This window comes from Rutidosis leptorrhynchoides, chromosome 11 (genome assembly GCF_046630445.1).
Source record: "Rutidosis leptorrhynchoides isolate AG116_Rl617_1_P2 chromosome 11, CSIRO_AGI_Rlap_v1, whole genome shotgun sequence".
NCBI classification, from domain to species: domain Eukaryota; kingdom Viridiplantae; phylum Streptophyta; class Magnoliopsida; order Asterales; family Asteraceae; genus Rutidosis; species Rutidosis leptorrhynchoides.
The window spans coordinates 359,134,020-359,160,038 of NC_092343.1; the positions used below are offsets into that span (position 1 = coordinate 359,134,020).

Below are 26,019 nucleotides of genomic sequence, written 5' to 3' on the forward strand. Positions count from 1 at the left end.
ATCATGATATTATCATGTATGAATATCTCTTAATATGATATATATACATTAAATGTATTTACAACGATAATCGTTACATATATGTCTCGTTTAAAAATTATTAAGTTAGTAGTCTTGTTTTTACATATGTAGTTCATTGTTAATATACTTAATGATATGTTTACTTATCATAGTATCATGTTAACTATATATATATATATCCATATATATGTCATCATATAGTTTTTACAAGTTTTAACGTTCGTAAATCACCGGTCAACTTGGGTGGTCAATTGTCTATATGAAACATATTTCAATTAATCAAGTCTTAACAAGTTTGATTGCTTAACATGATGGAAACATTTAATCATGTAAATATCAATCTCAATTAATATATATAAACATGGAAAAGTTCGGGTCACTACAGTACCTACCCGTTAAATAAATTTCGTCCCGAAATTTTAAGCTGTTGAAGGTGTTGACGAATCTTCTGGAAATAGATGCGGGTATTGCTTCTTCATCTGATCTTCATGCTCCCAGGTGAACTCGGGTCCTCTACGAGCATTCCATCGAACCTTAACAATTGGTATCTTGTTTTGCTTAAGTCTTTTAACCTCACGATCCATTATTTCGACGGGTTCTTCGATGAATTGGAGTTTTTCGTTGATTTGGATTTCATCTAACGGAATAGTGAGATCTTCTTTAGCAAAACATTTCTTCAAATTCGAGACGTGGAAAGTGTTATGTACAGCCGCGAGTTGTTGAGGTAACTCAAGTCGGTAAGCTACTGGTCCGACACGATCAATAATCTTAAATGGTCCAATATTCCTTGGATTTAATTTACCTCGTTTACCAAATCGAACAATGCCTTTCCAAGGTGCAACCTTAAGCATGACCATCTCTCCAATTTCAAATTCTATATCATTTCTTTTAATGTCGGCGTAGCTCTTTTGTCGACTTTGGGCGGTTTTCAACCGTTGTTAAATTTGGATGATCTTCTCGGTAGTTTCTTGTATAATCTCCGGACCCGTAATCTGTCTATCCCCCACTTCACTCCAACAAATCGGAGACCTGCACTTTCTACCATAAAGTGCTTCAAACGGCGCCATCTCAATGCTTGAATGGTAGCTGTTGTTGTAGAAAAATTCTGCTAATGGTAGATGTCGATCCCAACTGTTTCCGAAATCAATAACACATGCTCGTAGCATGTCTTCAAGCTTTTGTATCGTCCTTTCACTCTGCCCATCAATTTGTGGATGATAGGCAGTACTCATGTCTAGACGAGTTCCTAATGCTTGCTGTAATGTCTGCCAGAATCTTGAAATAAATCTGCCATCCCTATCAGAGATAATAGAGATTGGTATTCCATGTCTGGAGACGACTTCCTTCAAATACAGTCGTGCTAACTTCTCCATCTTGTCATCTTCTCTTATTGGTAGGAAGTGTGCTGATTTGGTGAGACGATCAACTATTACCCAAATAGTATCAAAACCACTTGCAGTCCTTGGCAATTTAGTGATGAAATCCATGGTAATGTTTTCCCATTTCCATTCCGGGATTTCGGGTTGTTGAAGTAGACCTGATGGTTTCTGATGCTCAGCTTTGACCTTAGAACACGTCAAACATTCTCCTACGTATTTAGCAACATCGGCTTTCATACCCGGCCACCAAAAATGTTTCTTGAGATCCTTGTACATCTTCCCCGTTCCAGGATGTATTGAGTATCTGGTTTTATGAGCTTCTCTAAGTACCATTTCTCTCATATCTCCAAATTTTGGTACCCAAATCCTTTCAGCCCTATACCGGGTTCCGTCTTTGGGTATTTCATCCTTTAAATCTCCCTCTTTTAAAACTCCTTGTTGCGCCTCCTTTATTTGAGTAGTAAGGTTATTATGAATCATTATATTCATAGATTTTACTCGAATGGGTTCTCTATCCTTCCTGCTCAAGGCATCGGCTACCACATTTGCCTTCCCCGGGTGGTAACGAATCTCAAAGTCGTAATCATTCAACAATTCAATCCACCTACGCTGCCTCATATTCAGTTGTTTCTGATTAAATATGTTGTGAAGACTTTTGTGGTCGGTATATATAATACTTTTGACCCCATATAAGTAGTGCCTCCAAGTCTTTAATGCAAAAACAACCGCGCCTAATTCCAAATCATGCGTCGTATAATTTTGTTCATGAATCTTCAATTGTCTAGACGCATAAGCAATCACCTTCGTTCGTTGCATTAATACACAACCGAGACCTTTCTTTGATGCGTCACAATAAATCACAAAATCATCATTCCCTTCAGGCAATGACAATATAGGTGCCGTAGTTAGCTTTTTCTTCAATAACTGAAACGCTTTCTCTTGTTCATCATTCCATTCAAATTTCTTCCCTTTATGTGTTAATGCAGTCAAGCGTTTTGCTATTCTGGAAAAGTCTTGGATGAACCTTCTGTAGTAACCAGCTAGTCCTAAAAACTGGCGTATGTGTTTCAGAGTTTTTGGGGTTTCCCACTTTTCAACAGTTTCTATCTTTTCCGGATCCACCTTAATACCTTCTTTGTTCACTATGTGACCGAGGAATTGAACTTCTTCTAACCAAAATGCACACTTTGAAAACTTAGCGTACAATTCTTCCTTCCTCAATACTTCTAACACCTTTCTCAAATGTTCACCGTGTTCTTGGTCATTCTTTGAGTAAATAAGTATGTCATCAATGAAAACAATGACAAACTTGTCAAGGTATGGTCCACACACTCGGTTCATAAGGTCCATGAACACAGCTGGTGCATTAGTTAAACCAAACGGCATGACCATAAACTCGTAATGACCGTAACGTGTTCTGAAAGCAGTCTTTGGAATATCATCTTCTTTCACCCGCATTTGATGATACCCGAAACGTAAGTCAATCTTTGAGTAAACAGACGAGCCTTGTAGTTGATCAAATAAGTCGTCGATTCTCGGTAGTGGGTAGCGGTTCTTGATGGTAAGTTTGTTTAACTCTCGGTAGTCGATACACAACCTGAATGTACCATCTTTCTTCTTGACAAACAAAACAGGAGCTCCCCACGGTGATGTGCTTGGTCGAATGAAACCACGCTCTAAAAGTTCTTGTAATTGGCTTTGCAGTTCTTTCATCTCGCTGGGTGCGAGTCTGTAAGGAGCACGAGCTATTGGTGCAGCTCCTGGTACAAGATCTATTTGAAATTCAACGGATCGATGTGGGGGTAATCCCGGTAATTCTTTCAGAAATACATCGGGAAATTCTTTTGTGACGGGAACATCATTGATGCTCTTTTCTTCAGTTTGTACTTTCTCGACGTGTGCTAGAACAGCATAGCAACCTTTTCTTATTAGTTTTTGTGCCTTCAAATTACTAATAAGATGTAGCTTCGTGTTGCCCTTTTCTCCGTACACCATTAAGGGTTTTCCTTTTTCTCGTATAATGCGAATTGCATTTTTGTAACAAACGATCTCTGCTTTCACTTCTTTCAACCAGTCCATACCGATTATCACATCAAAACTCCCTAACTCTACTGGTATCAAGTCAATCTTAAATGTTTCGCTAACCAGTTTAATTTCTCGATTTCGACATATATTATCTGCTGAAATTAATTTACCATTTGCTAATTCGAGTAAAAATTTACTATCCAAAGGCGTCAATGGACAACTTAATTTAGCACAAAAATCTCTACTCATATAGCTTCTATCCGCACCCGAATCAAATAAAACGTAAGCAGATTTATTGTCAATAAGAAACGTACCCGTAACAAGCTCCGGGTCTTCCTGTGCCTCTGCCGCATTAATATTGAAAACTCTTCCGCGGCCTTGTCCATTCGTGTTCTCCTAGTTCGGGCAATTTCTAATAATGTGGCCCGGTTTTCCACATTTATAACAAACTACATTGGCATAACTTGCTCCGACACTACTTGCTCCGCCATTACTCATTCCGACACCATTTGTTCCTTTCGTTCTATTAACCCCTGGTCCGTAGACCTCACACTTCGCCACGCTATGACCATTTCTTTTACACTTGCTGCAAAATTTGGTGCAGAACCCCGAGTGATACTTTTCACACCTTTGGCATAGCTGCTTCTGATTGTTATTATTGTTGCGGTTATTATTGTTGTTGGGATGATTGTTGTAGTTGTTGTTGTTGTTGTTGTTGTTGTTGGGCCGTTTGTTGTAGTTGCGATTGATGTTGCGATTGTTGGGATAATTGTTGCGATTATTGTTGTAATTGCTGTTGTTGTTGTATTGGTGATTCTTATCACCGTTTTCCTCCCACTTTCTTTTGACTTGCTTCACATTTGCCTCTTCAGCAGTCTGTTCTTTAATTCTTTCTTCAATCTGGTTCACTAGTTTGTGAGCCATTCTACATGCCTGTTGTATGGAGGCGGGCTCGTGTGAACTTATATCTTCTTGGATTCTTTCCGGTAATCCTTTCACAAACGCGTCGATCTTCTCTTCCTCATCTTCGAATGCTCCCGGACACAATAGGCACAATTCTGTGAATCGTCTTTCGTACGTGGTAATATCAAATCCTTGGGTTCGTAACCCTCTAAGTTCTGTCTTGAGCTTATTGACCTTGGTTCTGGGACGGTACTTCTCGTTCATCAAGTGCTTGAATACTGACCACGGTAGTGCGTACGCATCGTCTTGTCCCACTTGCTCTAGATATGTATTCCACCATGTTAACGCAGAACCTGTGAAGGTATGCGTAGCGTACTTCACTTTGTCCTCTTCAGTACACTTACTTATGGCAAACACCGATTCGACCTTCTCGGTCCACCGTTTCAATCCGATCGGTCCTTCGGTTCCATCAAATTCCAAAGGTTTGCAGGCAGTGAATTCTTTGTAGGTGCATCCTACACGATTTCCTGTACTGCTAGATCCAAGGTTATTGTTGGTATGTAGCGCAGCCTGTACTGCGGCTATGTTTGAAGCTAGAAAAGTACGGAATTCCTCTTCATTCATATTCACGGTGTGTCGAGTAGTCGGTGCCATTTCCTTCAAAATAGTCAAATCGTAACAAGTTAATCATACAGAATATTAAGAGTAGTTAATAGTATTTCGTAGCATAATATGAACTCATTTATAAAAGCTTTTTCTTCATATTAGCGTTTTATAAGTTTAAATTCGGGTAGTACCTACCCGTTAAGTTCATACTTAGTAGCTAATATACAATTCAACTACTACAATTCTTTATGAAAAACTGATTATAATAATATTTCGCGTTCAAACTTTTACACAATATTTTACAAACTTACAATACCGCTTATTTTACATATAGCATGAAATATAGCACACAATAAATTTGATACAAGATGGTTGTGAAGATAATTCTAGCTAGTACACAAGTCGTTCAGCAAAGGCAATAAAGACACGTAATTCATACGTCCAGAAACAAGTCATACATTCTGGTTTTACTAGGATTACTTCCCATCCTTGGTCTTGTGGAACATAACTGTTATGGCCGTTGATAAGACAGCGTGTTGTAACGTCGTCAAAGGGACGAGGGTTACGTAATGTCCAACAGTCCCGTAACAATCTAAAAACCTCATTTCTTACCCCAATTACCGACTCCGTCACTTGTGGGAACGTTTTGTTTAATAGTTGTAGCCCGATGTTCTTGTTCTCACTTTGGTGAGAAGCGAACATTACTAATCCGTAAGCATAACATGCTTCTTTATGTTGCATGTTAGCCGCTTTTTCTAAATCACGAAGTCCAATATTCGGATATATTGAGTCAAAATAATTTCTTAACCCATTGCGTAAAATAGCATTTGGGTTCCCCGCAATATATGCGTCAAAGTAAACACATCGTAACTTATGGATTTCCCAATGTGATATCCCCCATCTTTCGAACGAAAGCCTTTTATAAACCAAGGCATTCTTGGAACGTTCTTCGAATGTCTTACAAAATGATCTCGCCTTAAATAGTTGTGCCGAAGAATTCTGACCGACTCTAGACAAGATTTCATCAATCATGTCTCCGGGTAGGTCTCTTAAAATATTGGGTTGTCTATCCATTTTGTGTTTTTATACTGTAAAATAGACAAGAGTTAGATTCAAAAAAAATACTTATTAATACAAGCAATTTTTACATATATCATAAAGCATAAGCACACTATATTACTTATATTACACCACACGAATACAACTATCTTATTCCGACTCGTTGTTTCTTCTTCTTCGGTTTTGGTTCGTTTTGCCAAGTTTCTAGGGATATATGATGTTCCCCTAATACGAGCCGTCGTTATCCACATTGGTTTAGAAAAACCTGGTGGTTTAGAGGTTCCCGGGTCATTGTTACAACTTAAGGACTTCGGGGGTTGACGATACATATAAAGTTCATCGGGGTTGGAATTAGATTTCTCTATTTTTATGCCCTTTCCCTTATTATTTTCTTTTGCCTTTTTAAATTCAGTTGGGGTGATTTCTATAACATCATCGGAATTCTCGTCAGAATCCGATTCATCGGAGAATTGGTAATCCTCCCAATATTTTGCTTCCTTGGCGGAAACACCATTGACCATAATTAACCTTGGTCGGTTGGTTGAGGATTTTCTTTTACTTAACCGTTTTATTATTTCCCCCACCGGTTCTATTTCTTCATCCGGTTCCGATTCTTCTTCCGGTTCCGACTCTTCTTCCGGTTCCTCTTCGAGAACTTGTGAATCAGTCCACGAATCATTCCAATTTACATTTGACTCTTCATTATTATTAGGTGAGTCAATGGGACTTGTTCTAGAGGTAGACATCTGATAAGGCTAAAAAGGAACATATATTTCATAGCAAAATCCCCCAAGAAAGACAAGATTTTAGTTGCAATTGTTCCATTTTCAAGTAATATTCGTTTATTTTAAATAAGTGCGAAGACAAAAGGCGAAAACGACGAATTGAAGACACAAAGGTCCAAAAAGCTCAAAAGTACAAGATACAATCAAAAAGGTTCAAATTATTGATGAGAAATGTCTAAAAATGACAAGAGTACAAGTTACAAAATGCAAAGTACAAGATATTAAATTGTACGCAAGGACGTTCGAAAATCCGGAACCGGGACCAGAGTCAACTCTCAACGCTCGACGCAACGGTGTAAAAATTACGAGTCAACTATGCACAAGAATAAAATATAATATTTAAATAATTCATAATAAGAATAATATTAAATAATAAAAAGTTGTTAATTGAGCATAGTTCAGGGGTCATAAGTGAAAATTCAATTTCTAAATTCGCCTATAAAAGGCTTTGTAATCGTAATGTAAAAACACACCTTTTTCTATCTTTTTCTTATTTATCAATATCAATTATCAATATCTATATTCTATATCTCTATCATAATGTTAACTTAATAAGATATAACAATAATCTTAATTTTAATTTTAAATTATGATAATAATAAGATTTATGATAGAGATCGTTTGAGTGTGTAAGTCGATATTCTGTCCGTGTAACGCTACGCTATTTTTAATCATTGTAAGTTATGTTCAACCTTTTTACATTAATGTATCGTAACTAAGTTATTATTATGCTTATTTGAGCCGAAGTAATCGTGATGTTGGGCTAAAATATTAAGAAGGGGTTATTGAACTTTGGACCATAATTAAGGTTTGGGCAAAAGACCGACACTTGTGGAAATTGAACTATTGACTATTAATAGATGGGGGGTATTGTCTAATTGAGTGACAACTCATTGAAGTCTGTCGAACCTATCTTCAAATTAATTAACCTAATAATTAATAATGATTATGGTTGTCCTATTTAGTGATGTTCATATGGAATCTGTTATAATCATTTAATTAATCAATTGGGTTGGGTAATTGATTATTCATTCTGATCAAGTGGATGAATTAATATTCATAAACTAATTAAAACAGGGGTGGATTACATACAGTGATAACTGGTGTAATTGTTGACAGAAGTGATAACTGCGTCACAGTTTAAATCCTTAATCAGTTGGAATATTTGACTTCGGGTATAAGGGTAATTTGACGAGGATACTCGCACTTTATTTTTATGACCGATGGACTATTATGGACAAAAACCAGATAGACGTATCAAATAAACCAGGACAAAGGACAATTAACCCATGGTAATAAATTAAAATCAACACGTCAAACATCATGATTACGGAAGTTTAAATAAGCATAATTCTTTTATTATATTTCTCATCGTATCTTTATTTACTGTCATTTCATTACTCGCAATTTTATTTACTGTCATTTTATTTATTGTCATTATTTTACGCACTTTAATTATCGTCATTTATCTTTACGCTTAAAATATAGAATCGACAAACCGGTCATTAAACGGTAAAACCCCCCTTTTATAATAATATTACTACTTATATAATTATATATATTTTGTATAAATATAGTTAAAAATATAGTAAGTATCACCAGCTCCCTGTGGAACGAACCGGACTTACTAAAAACTACACTACTCTACGATTAGGTACACTGCCTATAGTGTTGTAGCAAGGTTTAGGTATATCCCATCCGTAAATTAATAAAACTTGTGTCATATTTTGTAGTATTTTGTATTAAAAATAATACTATTTCGTACCCTCACGCTACATCATCAAGTTTTTGGCGCCGCTGCCGGGGAGCGCTAAAACGCTATATTTTTAATTATAATAATATTGAAATAAAATATAATAATATAATAATATTGAAATAGAATATAATAATATAATAATATTGAAATAGAATATAATAATATAATAATATTTTAGAATATATTTTGAATCGTAAAAGTTTTAAAAAGTCGTATTTATTAAATACTTCAGGGGTATATTATGTAAATTGTAATTAATAATTTCTATCATGTCGTTTTCATGTGAATAGTAAATTAATTAATTTCTTTTCATTTACTATTCATGAATAGTAAATGAATTAAAAAAAAAGTTTTGAAAAAAAAATAATAATTATAAAAAAAGTATTAATTTGTAAAAAAAAAATCATTTTTAAAAAAAAAAAAAAAAATTGTAAAAAAGAAAACGTTTTTTTTTTTAGAAAAAAAAATTCGTTTTTAAAAAAAAAAACTTAAAAAAAAAAAAACGTAAAAAAAAAAAAAACGTAAAAAAAAAAAAAAAATTATTAAAAAAAAAATATATATTTTTTAAGATTTTGTCTATAAAAAAAAATTTGTTTTTTTTAGTTTTATTACCTTTAGATTTTTAGACTATAGTCGCAACTTTTAGTATTAAGTTTAGTTTTGCCATAGTTATTTTTACTTCTAGAATTTTTAGGCTTTGCCGTAAAATCTCTTAAGTGCTTATTCCTTAGACTAAGTTTTAGGTGCTTTAGAATTTTACGACGCCGTATTTCGCACTACTTTCTTATTTCTATTTTTCGACGCCTATTTTTCGACCTTTTTATTTTTCGACCTTTTTCGACGCGCAATCTTTTTCTTTCTTATTTCTCGCCATTCTAGTTTTTAGGACTTAGATTTTTTTCTACTTCTTCTCTAAATTTCTAAAAATTACGAAAATTTATTTTAAGTGGTTAAATTGATAGACATCAAAATTTTCTGGTTCGTAGTAATAGTTGGATTTGTACGTGGACCGGGTTATTGGAGCCAAACAGTACTCAATTATATTGAGACCAAACGAATCCTGCCCCTCTGCTGCATCTTTTGGCTATTCGAAACGTGGGCAAAATCAGAAAAGTCTATTAATTGAATAACTTATATAATTTTTCTTTCCTTTTAAAAACTAATAGGATATTCAGTGAATGCACCGAGTAAAACGTTCACCACCTTTCATAAGTTCACCACCTATAACTCGATCAAGACATCTAGCCAATATTGTCGCCGTTGATTTTTCTTTAGAATCATCATCCAGTCGACCAAGAACTCCAACTCAAATTTCCGATAATCCATCTTTTGAACCCGACCTCACAATTGAGAATCCGGAGAATATTCAGGGACAATTCCAAGATCCAGAACCACTAATCATTCCTCCTGAACCACAAACCATTAAATCAGAATCTTCTAGTGATTCGTATTCAACAAATTCAATTATGGAAAATCTGGAACCTCTAAGTATGGAAGATCGAATGAGAGCCACACGCACGGGCCAAGGTCACGCCATTATTAAGCCAGAAGTTAATGCGCCAGATTATGAAATCAAAGGACAAATTCTACACATGGTAACTAACCAATGCCAATTCAGTGGTGCACCGAATGAAGATCCTAACGAACACCTTCGTACGTTTAAAAGAATTTGTACACTATTCAAAATCCGAGAAGTGGAAGATGAGCAGATCTATCTCATGTTGTTTCCCTGGACTTTAAAGGGAGAAGCCAAAGATTGGTTAGAATCGTTACCTGAAGGGGCGATTGACACATGGGATGTCTTAGTTGAAAAATTTCTTCAAAGATTCTTTCCGGCATCTAAAGCCGTGAGACTTCAAGGAGAAATTGTTACGTTCACACAAAAGCCAAATGAAACATTATATGAGGCGTGGACAAGATTCGGAAGGATGTTGAGAGGATGTCCTCAACACGGTTTAGACACTTATCAAATAGTACAAATATTCTACAGGTGTCAACGTTGCTACAAGAAAAGACATCGACATAACAGCTGGTAGTTCCATTATGAAGAAAACCGCAACTGAAGCTTACAAAATTATTGATAACACTGCTTCCCACTCTCATGAGTGGCATCAAGAAAAAGATATCTCTCGATCATCTAAAGCGGCTAGAGCCGATTCTAGCCATGACTTTGATTCCGTTTCCGCAAAAATAGATGCTTTCGAAAGACGAATGGAAAAGATGAATAAAGATATTCACGCAATACGAATCAGTTGTGAGCAATGCGGTGGACCACACTTAATGAAAGACTGTCACATTGAACAAACAATGGAACAACGTGAGAATGTTGTCTACATGAACCAAAGGCTGGAAAATAGTTATCAGAATAATTATCAACCGCCAAGGCCAAACTTCAATCGAAATCAAAACATTCTTTACAATCCAAAAGGACCCGACAATAACTCGTATAACCAACAAGGTCCGAATAACCAACCAACTCAAAACAACACTTTCAATCAACAAAGACCTGGCTTGTATAAACCACCACAACAAACCGACGAGAAGAAGTCAAATCTGGAAGAAGTGGTATTTAAGCTAGTTGAATCTCAAACACAATTTATTGAAACTCAAACCCAAACGAATGAGAGGTTTGAGCAGTCATTTAGAACTCAACAAGCTTCCATTTTGAATCTAGAAAAACAAGTAGGTACTCTTGTTAGATTGATGAGTGAAAGGGAACAAGGAAAGCTACCGAGTAATACTGAAGTAAATCCTCGGAATGAGAATGTTAACATGATATCAACAAATTCTGAAAAACCAATACCAGAAGATGGGAAAGTTTTAGATGTAAGTAACAATGAAGAAGTTACACCACCACCACCACCCGAGTATGTAAAGCCAGTGGTGGCACCATACAGACCACCCATCCCGTTTCCAAGAAAAGGAGTTGAGTATGAGCAAGTAATAGGTAATAAAGTTTGTGATACCTCTGGAAAGAAGAAGAAGAAGAATAAAAAAGTGCAAGAAACAAAAATAGTAGAAGTAAACCCGGTGAAGACAGTTCCACCAAATCCTCCACCTAGGGTAGGTGATCCGGGTGAATTTATTGTTCCTTGTCTACTTAGTGACTGTGTCATGTATGATGCACTAGCAGATTTAGGTTCAAGTGTGAGTGTTATGCCTCTTTCATTATATAAGAGATTAGGTGTAGGTGAGTTAACTCCAACGGATATGAGTGTTCGACTCCTTGATCAAACCATTAAGCACCCAGTTGGAATTGCTGACAATCTACCCGTTCAAGTAGGTAATTTAACCTTTCTAGTCGAATTCATTGTCATTGACATAGAAGAGGACTCAAACGTTCCTCTAATTTTAGGTCGACCATTCTTAGCGTCCACCGGGGCGTTATTTGATGTAAGAAAGGGTAGAATGACACTTAGTAATGATGAGAAATCGATCACCTTTATGATTCGACAGTCTAAATATCCACAAACCAAAACCGTTGAACCGACAAAAACGATTGGTAAGAACCATGTTGTTTTACCAACTCCAACGGTAATGCTTAACAATAATAGAACGCCTAAGTGTGGGGAAAATGAAGTAACACCTAATGATGACTTGATAATAAAGAACCCCATAGTTGATACGAAATTAAATAACCCCGTTATTAACAGTTCAATGAAGAAACTTTTTAAACGGGTTATTGATGCTAAAAGTAAGGGAAACTTTAAGTTATATAACCGGTTAGTATCCAATCTGTCGCCTAAAGAAAAGGCGAAGCTAGTTGAATTTGTGGATATTACGGAAAAAGCTGGTCACTGGCTTAAAGCAAAAGTCACAGATATGCAAGTTGATTATGGTCCAAGAGAAATTGACGATGAAGTTAATCACAATTTCGACACCACATCTACCTAAGTGTGAGGAGATTCAAATATTCTAAAAAGAAAATGCTGTTTGGAGTTAGTTGTTCTGTTCTCGTGTAGTTCCGAGAATGGAATTCGATTGGTCTTTTCCGCTAGCAGACACTAAAGAACTAGTTTTCTCCCCCCATTCTGAATTTTTTTTGTTTTTTAGGTTTTATATGAAATTAATATGTTTTCTTTTTAAGTTTTGTGTGAATTTAAAAACAAAAATTTACTTTATTTCATTAAGTTGAAAAAAAATGATTTCTAAAATTCGTCGTGAGTTGAAGACTAGGCCGTTGAGCCGAAATTACTTTACCCGAGGGCGGGGCGAAAAATTTTTTCATCATTATTTTTAATTTTATTGATTTAAAGTATGCCAAAAAAAAAATATATTTGATTTTATAAATTTTTGAACGTGGGGTAATATACCCAACTTTAAAAATATGTATATATGTTCGTATTTTATCATGTAAACAACAGGGTAAAACAACGCACTTTCAAAGACTAACATTAAGTTCAGCAAAAGGTACTGATTTTGACGACAAGATGCAAAACAACAAATGTGATATAATAAATGAAGGAATGAACGATGAGGCGCGCCATCTATCATTCGACGAGCTTTGTAATTACAAACTGGGTATTTTTAATCACTTTTCTACACTAATCACCCTCATGAATTAATAATTATAGTCTGATTTCATGCAAATGAGGGCATTGCATGATCTCAAGTGTGGGGAAGGGTTATAAATTCTCTCGGGTTTATACTTGGCTTATTTTCTAAATATTATGAAAATTTTAAAATTTTTTAACTAAATGAATTCAAAATCATGTTTATTCATATTTATGAACGATAAAACTAGGTGTTAATGCCGAAATTATCGTTACCTCGGAAAGGACATAAATTGAGAAACAACCTAAAATGCTTGAATTCATTTAAAATGGAATAAAGGAGAATAAAAAGGCAAAGAAAGAAACTAAGTGTGGGGAGAATGTATCAAGTTATTCAATTAAAAATTATCTATCACATATCTTTGTACAAGATTATTGCAGGTACTTTTGTTTTGGATGATACTAATCAGTTTTACCCGGTTTACTGTAATATATTTGAAAGAAAGATGGATCTACACGATGAATCAATTCCATCATTAAAAGGAAGTAAAGTCTTCCGAAAAAGACACGCGCTTCTTGATTTAGGTCAAGAAGTTGTCGTCCAGACCAGCTGTAGGTTGACGAAAAATCTAGAAAAGTCATCTCTAAAATCAGCAGGAAATCCACGGACCTCAGCATCAAACAGGGTCGCCAAGTGGTCAGATTTATCCTAACCATGAGAAGGATTTATCTCGTACAATGGGGAGGCACCGTGCAAATTAGCTTGATAAGACTAATGAATCAGATCCCCAGAAAAGGATAATCTCCTTAAAGATTAAAAATCAGCTTTTAAGACTGATATTACTCAATCCTAGAGATTGACCTTAAAGATTGAGAATTCAAACTCATGGAATTCGATGATATCTAAACTCGAGCATGAACGAGAAAATATTTTGATCAAAAATACAAACCGATTTGTTTTCTGAAAAACCATTTTCAATGCGTTCATTACCATTGAACGTAAAATCCTAAGAAATTCACCTGGAATTCATTAGGTAACCTGAACCAAATCGGGTGTCAACCGTAAGAACGGTGGTTGCATAGCATGGTCGGAGACAGGACCTTGTGCCAGACCGAAAAATTATAGGATGATCTTTACTATCACTCCTACCAAGGATAGTTCTAGCATCCGACACGTTAATAAGACCATAATCATCTGCATGTCACGGGACATTGCCTTAACAGTTTCTTGTTCATCGCTTTCCTTTACAACCGGACGGTAGTTTACCGAAAGGTAATATACGGAACAAGTAAACTGGATGTGTGCTTTCCGATACTGGGATAGCAGTGGATTACACAAACCTAAAAGTTTTAGCCAAAATATTGATCCACAAATATATTTTGCAACACCGATGATGGATCAAATCAGAAAACTTATCTAGGGTAAAAGCAAGAATGAATTTTCAAAAGATCAAATGTTTTCATAAAGATCCAATTTCCTTAATGGATCTAAATTTTTATAGTCATGTGGGACTGTAAACCATATCGTTACTATCATTGTTTATACCGCTCTATCAAAATCACTGATGTACAAAGTGTGAAGAATAAAGAAGTGATTCGTGTGATGTATTATATTATTTCAAGACTGTATTGCTTGAGGACAAGCAACGCTCAAGTGTGGGGATATTGATAAGGCTAAAAAGGAACATATATTTCATAGCAAAATCCCCCAAGAAAGACAAGATTTTAGTTGCAATTGTTCCATTTTCAAGTAATATTCGTTTATTTTAAATAAGTGCGAAGACAAAAGGCGAAAACGACGAATTGAAGACACAAAGGTCCAAAAAGCTCAAAAGTACAAGATACAATCAAAAAGGTTCAAATTATTGATGAGAAATGTCTAAAAATGACAAGAGTACAAGTTACAAAATGCAAAGTACAAGATATTAAATTGTACGCAAGGACGTTCGAAAATCCGGAACCGGGACCAGAGTCAACTCTCAACGCTCGACGCAACGGTGTAAAAATTACGAGTCAACTATGCACAAGAATAAAATATAATATTTAAATAATTCATAATAAGAATAATATTAAATAATAAAAAGTTGTTAATTGAGCATAGTTCAGGGGTCATAAGTGAAAATTCAATTTCTAAATTCGCCTATAAAAGGCTTTGTAATCGTAATGTAAAAACACACCTTTTTCTATCTTTTTCTTATTTATCAATATCAATTATCAATATCTATATTCTATATCTCTATCATAATGTTAACTTAATAAGATATAACAATAATCTTAATTTTAATTTTAAATTATGATAATAATAAGATTTATGATAGAGATCGTTTGAGTGTGTAAGTCGATATTCTGTCCGTGTAACGCTAAGCTATTTTTAATCATTGTAAGTTATGTTCAACCTTTTTACATTAATGTATCGTAACTAAGTTATTATTATGCTTATTTGAGCCGAAGTAATCGTGATGTTGGGCTAAAATATTAAGAAGGGGTTATTGAACTTTGGACCATAATTAAGGTTTGGGCAAAAGACCGACACTTGTGGAAATTGAACTATTGACTATTAATAGATGGGGGGTATTGTCTAATTGAGTGACAACTCATTGAAGTCTGTCGAACCTATCTTCAAATTAATTAACCTAATAATTAATAATGATTATGGTTGTCCTATTTAGTGATGTTCATATGGAATCTGTTATAATCATTTAATTAATCAATTGGGTTGGGTAATTGATTATTCATTCTGATCAAGTGGATGAATTAATATTCATAAACTAATTAAAACAGGGGTGGATTACATACAGTGATAACTGGTGTAATTGTTGACAGAAGTGATAACTGCGTCACAGTTTAAATCCTTAATCAGTTGGAATATTTGACTTCGGGTATAAGGGTAATTTGACGAGGATACTCGCACTTTATTTTTATGACCGATGGACTATTATGGACAAAAACCAGATAGACGTATCAAATAAACCAGGACAAAGGACAATTAACCCATGGTAATAAATTAAAATCAACACGTCAAACATCATGATTACGGAAGTTTAAATAAGCATAATTCTTTTATTATATTTCTCATCGTATCTTTATTTACTGTCATTTCATTACTCGCAATTTTATTTACTGTCATTTTATTTATTGTCATTATTTTACGCACTTTAATTATCGTCATTTATCTTTACGCTTAAAATATAGAATCGACAAACCGGTCATTAAACGGTAAAACCCCCCTTTTATAATAATATTACTACTTATATAATTATATATATTTTGTATAAATATAGTTAAAAATATAGTAAGTATCACCAGCTCCCTGTGGAACGAACCGGACTTACTAAAAACTACACTACTCTACGATTAGGTACACTGCCTATAGTGTTGTAGCAAGGTTTAGGTATATCCCATCCGTAAATTAATAAAACTTGTTTCATATTTTGTAGTATTTTGTATTAAAAATAATACTATTTCGTACCCTCACGCTACATCATCAACATCTATCACATAATATCAAACGCGTTAAGAGATTAATATATCACATAATATTCACATGTTAAAAATATATAGTTTCCAACAAAATTTGTTAAGCAATCATTTTTCAAGTAAACACGGTCGAAGTCCAGACTCACTAATGCATCCTAACAAACTCGATAAGACACACTAATGCAAAATTCTGGTTCTCTAAGACCAACGCTCTGATACCAACTGAAATGTCCCGTTCTTATTGATTAAAAACGTTCCATATTAATTGATTTCGTTGCGAGGTTTTGACCTCTATATGAGACGTTTTTCAAAGACTGCATTCATTTTAAAACAAACCATAACCTTTATTTCATCAATAAAGGTTTAAAAAGCTTTACGTAGATTATAAAATAATGATAATCTATAATATCCTGTTTACACACGACCATTACATAATGGTTTACAATACAAATATGTTACAACGAAAAAAAGTTTCTTGAATGCAGTTTTTACACAATATCATACAAGCATGGACTTCAAATCTCGTCCTTATTTAAGTATGCGACAGCGGAAGCTCTTAATAATCACCTGAGAATAAACATGCTTAAAATGTCAACAAAAAATGTTGGTGAGTTATAGGTTTAACCTATATATTATCAAATCATAATAATAGACCACAAGATTTCATATTTCAATACACATCCCATACATAGAGATAAAAATCATTCATATGGTGAACACCTGGTAACCGACATTAACAAGATGCATATTTAAGAATATCCCCATCATTCCGGGACACCCTTCGGATATGATATAAATTTCAAAGTACTAAAGCATCCGGTACTTTGGATGGGGTTTGTTAGGCCCAATAGATCTATCTTTAGGATTCGCGTCAATTAGGGTGTCTGTTCCCTAATTCTTAGATTACCAGACTTAATAAAAAGGGGCATATTCGATTTCGATAATTCAACCATAGAATGTAGTTTCACGTACTTGTGTCTATTTTGTAAATCATTTATAAAACCTGCATGTATTCTCATCCCAAAAATATTAGATTTTAAAAGTGGGACTATAACTCACTTTCACAGATTTTTACTTCGTCGAGAAGTAAGACTTGGCCACTGGTTGATTCACGAACCTATAACAATATATACATATATATCAAAGTATGTTCAAAATATGTTTACAACACTTTTAATATATTTTGATGTTTTAAGTTTATTAAGTCAGCTGTCCTCGTTAGTAACCTACAACTAGTTGTCCACAGTTAGATGTACAGAAATAAATCGATAAATATTATCTTGAATCAATCCACGACCCAGTGTATACGTATCTCAGTATTGATCACAACTCAAACTATATATATTTTGGAATCAACCTCAACCCTGTATAGCTAACTCCAACATTCACATATAGAGTGTCTATGGTTGTTCCGAAATATATATAGATGTGTCGACATGATAGGTCGAAACATTGTATACGTGTCTATGGTATCTCAAGATTACATAATATACAATACAAGTTGATTAAGTTATGGTTGGAATAGATTTGTTACCAATTTTCACGTAGCTAAAATGAGAAAAATTATCCAATCTTGTTTTACCCATAACTTCTTCATTTTAAATCCGTTTTGAGTGAATCAAATTGCTATGGTTTCATATTGAACTATATTTTATGAATCTAAACAGAAAAAGTATAGGTTTATAGTCGGAAAAATAAGTTACAAGTCGTTTTTGTAAAGGTAGTCATTTCAGTCGAAAGAACGACGTCTAGATGACCATTTTAGAAAACATACTTCCACTTTGAGTTTAACCATATTTTTTGGAAATAGTTTCATGTTCATAATAAAAATCATTTTCTCAGAATAACAACTTTTAAATCAAAGTTTATCATAGTTTTTAATTAACTAACCCAAAGCAGCCCGCGGTATTACTACGACGGCGTAAATCCGGTTTTACGGTGTTTTTCGTGTTTCCAGGTTTTAAATCATTAAGTTAGCATATCATATAGATATAGAACATGTGTTTAATTGATTTTAAAAGTCAAGTTAGAAGGATTAACTTTTGTTTGCGAACAAGTTTAGAATTAACTAAACTGTGTTCTAGTGATTACAAGTTTAAACCTTCGAATAAGAGAGCTTTATATGTATGAATCGAATGATGTTATGAACATCATTACTACCTTAAGTTCCTTGGATAAACCTACTGGAAAATAGAAAAATTGATCTAGCTTCAACGGATCCTTGGATGGCTCGAAGTTCTTGAAGCAGAATCATGACACGAAAACAAGTTCAAGTAAGATCATCACTTGAAATAAGATTGTTATAGTTATAGAAATTGAACCAAAGTTTGAATATGATTATTACCTTGTATTAGGATGATAACCTACTGTAAGAAACAAAGATTTCTTGAGGTTGGATGATCACCTTACAAGATTGGAAGTGAGCTAGCAAACTTGAAAGTATTCTTGATTTTATGTAACTAGAACTTGTAGAATATATGAAGAACACTTAGAACTTGAAGATAGAACTTGAGAGAGATCAATTAGATGAAGAAAATTGAAGAATTAAAGTGTTTGTAGGTGTTTTTGGTCGTTGGTGTATGGATTAGATATAAAGGATATGTAATTTTGTTTTCATGTAAATAAGTCATGAATGATTACTCATATTTTTGTAATTTTATGAGATATTTCATGCTAGTTGCCAAATGATGGTTCCCACATGTGTTAGGTTACTCACATGGGCTGCTAAGAGCTGATCATTGGAGTGTATATACCAATAGTACATACATCTAAAAGCTGTGTATTGTACGAGTACGAATACGGGTGCATACGAGTAGAATTGTTGATGAAACTGAACGAGGATTGATTGTAAGCATTTTTGTTAAGTAGAAGTATTTTGATAAGTGTATTGAAGTCTTTCAAAAGTGTATAAATACATATTAAAACACTACATGTATATACATTTTAACTGAGTCGTTAAGCCATCGTTAGTCGTTACATGTAAGTGTTGTTTTGAAACCTTTAGGTTAACGATCTTATTAAATGTTGTTAACCCAATGTTTATAATATCAAATGAGATTTTAAATTATTATATTATCATGATATTATCATGTATGAATATCTCTTAATATGATATATATAAATTAAATGTATTTACAACGATAATCGTTACATATATGTCTCGTTTAAAAATCATTAAGTTAGTAGTCTTGTTTTTACATATGTAGTTCATTGTTAATATACTTAATGATATGTTTACTTATCATAGTATCATGTTAACTATATATATATATATATCCATATATATGTCATCATATAGTTTTTACAAGTTTTAACGTTCGTAAATCACCGGTCAACTTGGGTGGTCAATTGTCTATATGAAACATATTTCAATTAATCAAGTCTTAACAAGTTTGATTACTTAACATGTTGGAAACATTTAATCATGTAAATATCAATCTCAATTAATATATATAAACATGGAAAAGTTTGGGTCACTACACGTAAGGTACAAGCTAGACTTATTTTACCAACAGCATCAATAGTACCCTTAGCCTCACCAGCACAGTTAGTGCTGTCAACATCATTAGAATCATCAGCACCTCTAACATCACAAGCTCCGCCAGTTCAAGAAAGCACCGTGGATATTATTACAAGTCAATAACGCATATATTTGTATCAACGAGTTATGAAATATTAACTCATTCCCTCTGAAGAATTTATATGTATATCTTATATATATTTTAAAACCATCATAAATCTTTTCGTACTAAGCTATTAAGTATGAATTGAAAAAGGGTGAATACTACTCGGTTAAATTCATATTACTAATATGCTATGATGTACATCCTTCGTTAACAACTTAACCTTCGTTAACTACAATCTCTGTTTCAATCCAAAGAATTCCATTTCATAATAAACCAAGTGTATTAATCAATTACAGAATTGATTTTACATTTTCAATTTCAATATACTCTAAACTTTTCAGAAAACATCATCTGTGCCTTGTAAGCTTCACAAAAATTCCACGAGCATCAACATCCTTCACCGAGGAATATCAATAAGAATAAATAATGAAGTATCAATTACATTAGCGAAATACTCTGCAAAGATTATGTAATCTTTAATGTTTTAGAGATTAATCATTTCTAAGTCAAGCCGAAAATAAAATGAGCTTAATATGATATTAACTCATTAAATCTGTGTTACATCTGAAGAAAATATACATACATATATTTTCATAAAGACAGTAATAAAAATTCTTTTGTACAAAATATTACTTGTGAAATCTTTAACGGGTAGGTAATTTCCGGGAAATATATAAGTTCACAATTAATATGTTATACTGTACATTCTTCAACTTTGATTCAAAAATTATTAACTATGCTCACAACGATATACAATCGTTTCCATACAAATTCAATTACATATTCTGATATTGACGGATCAGAATCCAAGTCAAGATTTAACAAGTGATATCATTCTTAGATCTCTACATCTTTCAAAGCTATACTTTGACTTTAAATCTGTGCAAGATCCATTAGCATTGTTTTTACCGAAAATAACCTTGCAATTCCTTTCCAAAAGTATCCAGTATTATCAACCATTCAACCAGTCAACGACGACCTTTTAGACTTGTAATTTTGGCATATACGTTTTTGTTACTGGGGAACCTTTTATGTTGCACCACATTAACAGTAAAGGTACCAGCAAATTCATTAATCCGTGATGTAAAGTCTCTCCGAAAAACCATTATAATTGTTCATTGAAACCCTATCATGTACTCATCCACATCTTGTAACGGTAATTGCCATTACAACTACCGGGAATTAACAATCAGTATTTTGAATCTCGCAGCATTTTCTACAACAACAGTTATATATAGATAACATCGATCTTCTAGACTTACAGATTTCGAATGAGAAGTTTCTGAAAAACACCTTAAACTACGAACTAGTTCTTGAAATCTTGAAAAAATGCTGATGAAGCAGCAAAAACTGTAAACGACCTTAACAGTAAAAAGTTTGATGATAAAGGATAGTGTGCTGGCAAAGCTCAGAAAAAGAGAAAGTTTGGAACTGGAAGACAGATTGAGCAAAGTATGAAAGAGGCTTTGGATAAATCACAAGGACGAAATCTGCCTTTAAAGAATCTAAATGATTCAGTATCTGCTGAAGCCATTAACGAATACCTTGCTTCTGAATCTAAACCCTTGCGAACAATATTCTTCATCATCCTCTGATATTAGAAAGTCTAAGATATCATCGTATCTTTCATAATAAATATCCTCCATATTTCTGGAGATAATTTCATAATCATTCGTATCGGAAATCAATTTTCTCCTTGCGATATCTGTGTTATATCATAAAAGAAACTATTTTAGTTTCTAAATTCTGAAACTTTCAAGTTTAAAATATGAATATTTTGGAAGTGGTGTTGGGAGCTGAAGCATGAGTTAGTATAATATAATGACACTTGATCAACGTGATTATATTACAGTAAGTCATACTGAGTTTCTAATGGAACGTGATAAAGGTTCTCAGATCATACCCTTATCATGAACCATGTTACATAACTCTTTCATTCTATTTAACCTCTAAACATATCAAGAAAATATTTTTCTTGATGATTCGGTCTTTTCCAGATATACTGATAATTTGACAAATCAATATCATGCCATTACAATTTCTTTCTTAGAACATTAACTATGTTCATTCCAAAATAAATAGCTACGAATTCTGGACCATTATTTGCTTGACTTAAAGTCGGGAAGAGAAAACGAAAGCATGAAGCTCCAAAATATAATGGAAAATATGAAGCCCGAAAACAACCCTGAAATTACAAACCGTGTATATCAATGCGTATAGCAATATAAAGACACGGGAGAATGAAAAACAATATAACCCCAAGGTAATAGTAGAAGAAGATAACCTCCTCTGGTGGCAGATGAAAAAGAAGAATGAATGATATGATAGCCAAGAAAATATCAAGAATCAGAACTGGATGAAGCATTTTCACAAATCTTTTGTAAGTATGAAATAAGGAAGAAGATTATAGGAATGGTGAAAATAAATGAAATGGAAGTAGTCAATTTATAAGCGAAATATCAGACATAGCAATCGAGGCAGATTACGCATTTAATCAAAGAAAATCCTAATTTCCGCAAATTCTGAAGAATCAAATCTTATTTAGATTATGAAGATTTTCTATTCCTTAAAATCCGGAAATCAATTATTACTACATCAAGAGATAAGACGCATCTCTATTCTCCATTTCACTTGATTACGATAACTTCTCTCATACGCTTCGAGTAATTGGATTGTTGTATCTATATTATTCAACCGTGATAAAACTCTAGTTATCGACTCATATTCGTCATGAAAACATTTTTATTGTTAGCCATGACGACCTCACTCAAATTTCGGGACGAAATTTCTTTAACGGGTAGGTACTGTGATGACCCGGAAATTTCTGACCAAATTTAAACTTAATCTTTGTATGATTAACATTTTCGACACGATAAGCAAAGTCTGTAAAACTGAATCTCAAAATTTTTGAACTACTTTTATATATTTAAATACCCTTTGATTGTTTTCGACGATTCGCGAACAATTATATGTAAATAGATACATATATACTATAACTTGAAAAGGTAACAATGTATTAATTGTTTGATACCGTACATTAAACTTATTGGTTTAAATATCTATTTGAATATATATGATAAGTTGAAATATTTATTATTAAAATTTATTTATAAATAACTTCCAATGTGTATTTAACAACTGATTTATGTATATTAAAAAGATATATACATATATATAATTTCAAGTTATTTAGTAAATGATGGTAACATTCGTTTATTGATTCGATTGATATTCATATAAGTTAACTAATGCGTTTAAGATGAACCAGTAAAACACTAATTTGCTACAGTATTTTCAAATTGCTACAGTAACCAAAATGCTACAGTGTTTTCGAAAATCACTATTTGCTACAGTGAAATTGACTTTGCTACAGTAACTTTGCTACAGCAAACACTATTTTAAAATGTATTTTAACAAATAGTGAGACGATGATTTATAGAAGTAAATGACCAAAACACTCAAATGTATAAGTTATATTTTGAGTGATATAATTTAGGGATAATTTAAGGCTATATTTTGACTAAGGTACGTGTCCCAAAATGTAATGTACAAGTTTTCTCAGCGTACGAAGGGACATTCGAAAAACCGGAACCGGGACATAAGTCGAGTGACGACGTACGACTTATCGAAACAAAAATTACAAGTCAACTATGCACGTAAATTTAATATAATATATAATTAATTATATAAATTAAATATATATTATATATATATTAATATTTAATTACGTCGACAAGCTAAATTACAAAATCATATGTGAGCTGGAAAAGGGGTCCATGCGATCGCATGGAGTCCCCTCACAACATCCATGCGATCGCATGGCAGGGATTTTCAGGCCACATTATAAAAGCTCGATCATTTTGGCAGTTTGAAGAACACACATACACATACACGATACATCTTACATTTATATTATTATTATTATTATTATTATTATTATCATTATTATTATTATTATTATTATTATTATTATTATTATTATTATTATTATTATTATTATTATTATTATTATTATTAAGATTAATTATTATTATTATTATTAATCTTATTATTAGTAGTATTATTATACATAAAATACTACGACGAAATCATGAGTGTGTCATTTTAAAAATGAGTTTTACGAGCGGGATAGAGCTAAGGAAATTATGGGTTATTTTCAAGGAGGTTATGGGTAATGTTCAGGGGTATATTTATGAATCAAACCTAGTGTTTATCATCTCCGTTACGTCTACGTACTTTCCTACAATATTGAATCTCAATATTGATACGTTGAGATCTACGGTTATTTGGTAATCCGAGTTTCGGTCACATTTTGGTGAACGACTTTATATGGTGCTAAGGTGAGTTTCATATGATCCCTTTTACCCTTTACATTTTTGGGCTGAGAATACATGCAAATGCTTTATTAACTGTGTTACTATAATTATATGCGTGAGTTTCATATGATCCCTTTTACTCAATATATTTTTGGGCTGAGAATACATGCGACTGTTTATAAATACTGAAAATACTAGATTTATATGCGTGAGTTTCATTTGCTCCCTTTTTAATTGCTTTTGCAATCTATATTTTTGGGCTGAGAATACATGCACTTTATTTTAAACGCAATGGATACAAGTACATACTAAATTCTACACTGAGTTTGAACCGAAAATCCCTTAGCTTTGGTAACTAGTAACTGCCAGTTATAAGAACTGGTGGGCACGAGTAGTAGTATATGGATCCATAGGGCTTGATATCCCCGTCCGAGCTAGAGCACTAGCCTTTTAACGGACGTATGCTATTTGAGAAGCGTACACGTTGGTTTGCGTGTATTATTAAGATGATTATACAAAGGGTATAAATTATATATACGTTAAGTTTAGTTACCAGGGTGCTCAATTTCGTAGAATATTTTGATAAACGTTTCTGGATGAAACAACTGAAATCTTGTGATCCACCTTTATGTACAGATTATACAAAACATTAAAACTATGAACAACCTTTGTGTTGACACTTGTTAGCATGTTTATTCTCAGGTTCCTAGAAGTCTTCCGCTGTTTGCTTATATGTTAGACAAGCTATGTGCATGGAGTCTTACATGGCATGTTTATCAAGAAAACGTTGCATTCACCAAATCATCACCATGTATCTTATTTTGACTGCATTGTCAATGGAAGTACTATTGTAAACTATTATTTACGGTGATTGTCTATATGTAGAAATCATCAGATGTCGAAAACCTTTGATTTAAATATTCATTTATGGTGTGCCTTTTCAAAAGAATGTAATGTTTACAAAACGTATCATATAGAGGTCAAATACCTCGCAATGAAATCAATGAATGACGTATTGTCCATATGGATTTGGAGCGATCATCACAACACGTCAATCAAACCAATGAGTGGTGTCTTAAACACCGCGACAATACCACTCGTTACGTAGAATGTGATGTCTTAAACACCGCGACAATACCACATTCATACTACACAAATAAATACATTATATAGGTACACGCATAATTATTCCACTCACCTTACGCCTTCGGTGAATTGATAAATCAAGCTCGCAACTTCAAGGTAACGTACCAATTACATTATGCACATATATCAATCATTCATTCAAGTTGGTCAACCAACCTAATCGCCATTCAAGTGCCATTTGGCCTATAGTGCAAACGTGACCCATTTGAACCATTCATTCTAACACTAGGTCGGGATTATGTCCAACCCTTACAATAATTCGATTATGGTCTTAATACACCTTTTAAGAAAAGGTTATCTCATTTTTACACCCATTAACCTACTTAGGTCATCCAAGACTCATTTGACCCATTTCAAGGTTAACACACTCATTTGGGTCACTAACAAACCCAAATACACCCATTCTCTTTAAACACTAAATGTGCTA

The 26,019-nt window shown here is 33.4% G+C and overlaps 1 non-coding gene across 1 annotated transcript; it reads right to left on the minus strand.

Moving 5' to 3' along the window:
- Positions 1–10,384: 10,384 nt before the first annotated feature.
- Positions 10,385–10,491, minus strand: LOC139879229 (small nucleolar RNA R71). Its single transcript, XR_011770083.1, has one exon. It is a non-coding gene; the product is annotated as a small nucleolar RNA R71 (small nucleolar RNA).
- Between the last annotated feature and the right edge of the window lie 15,528 nt (positions 10,492–26,019).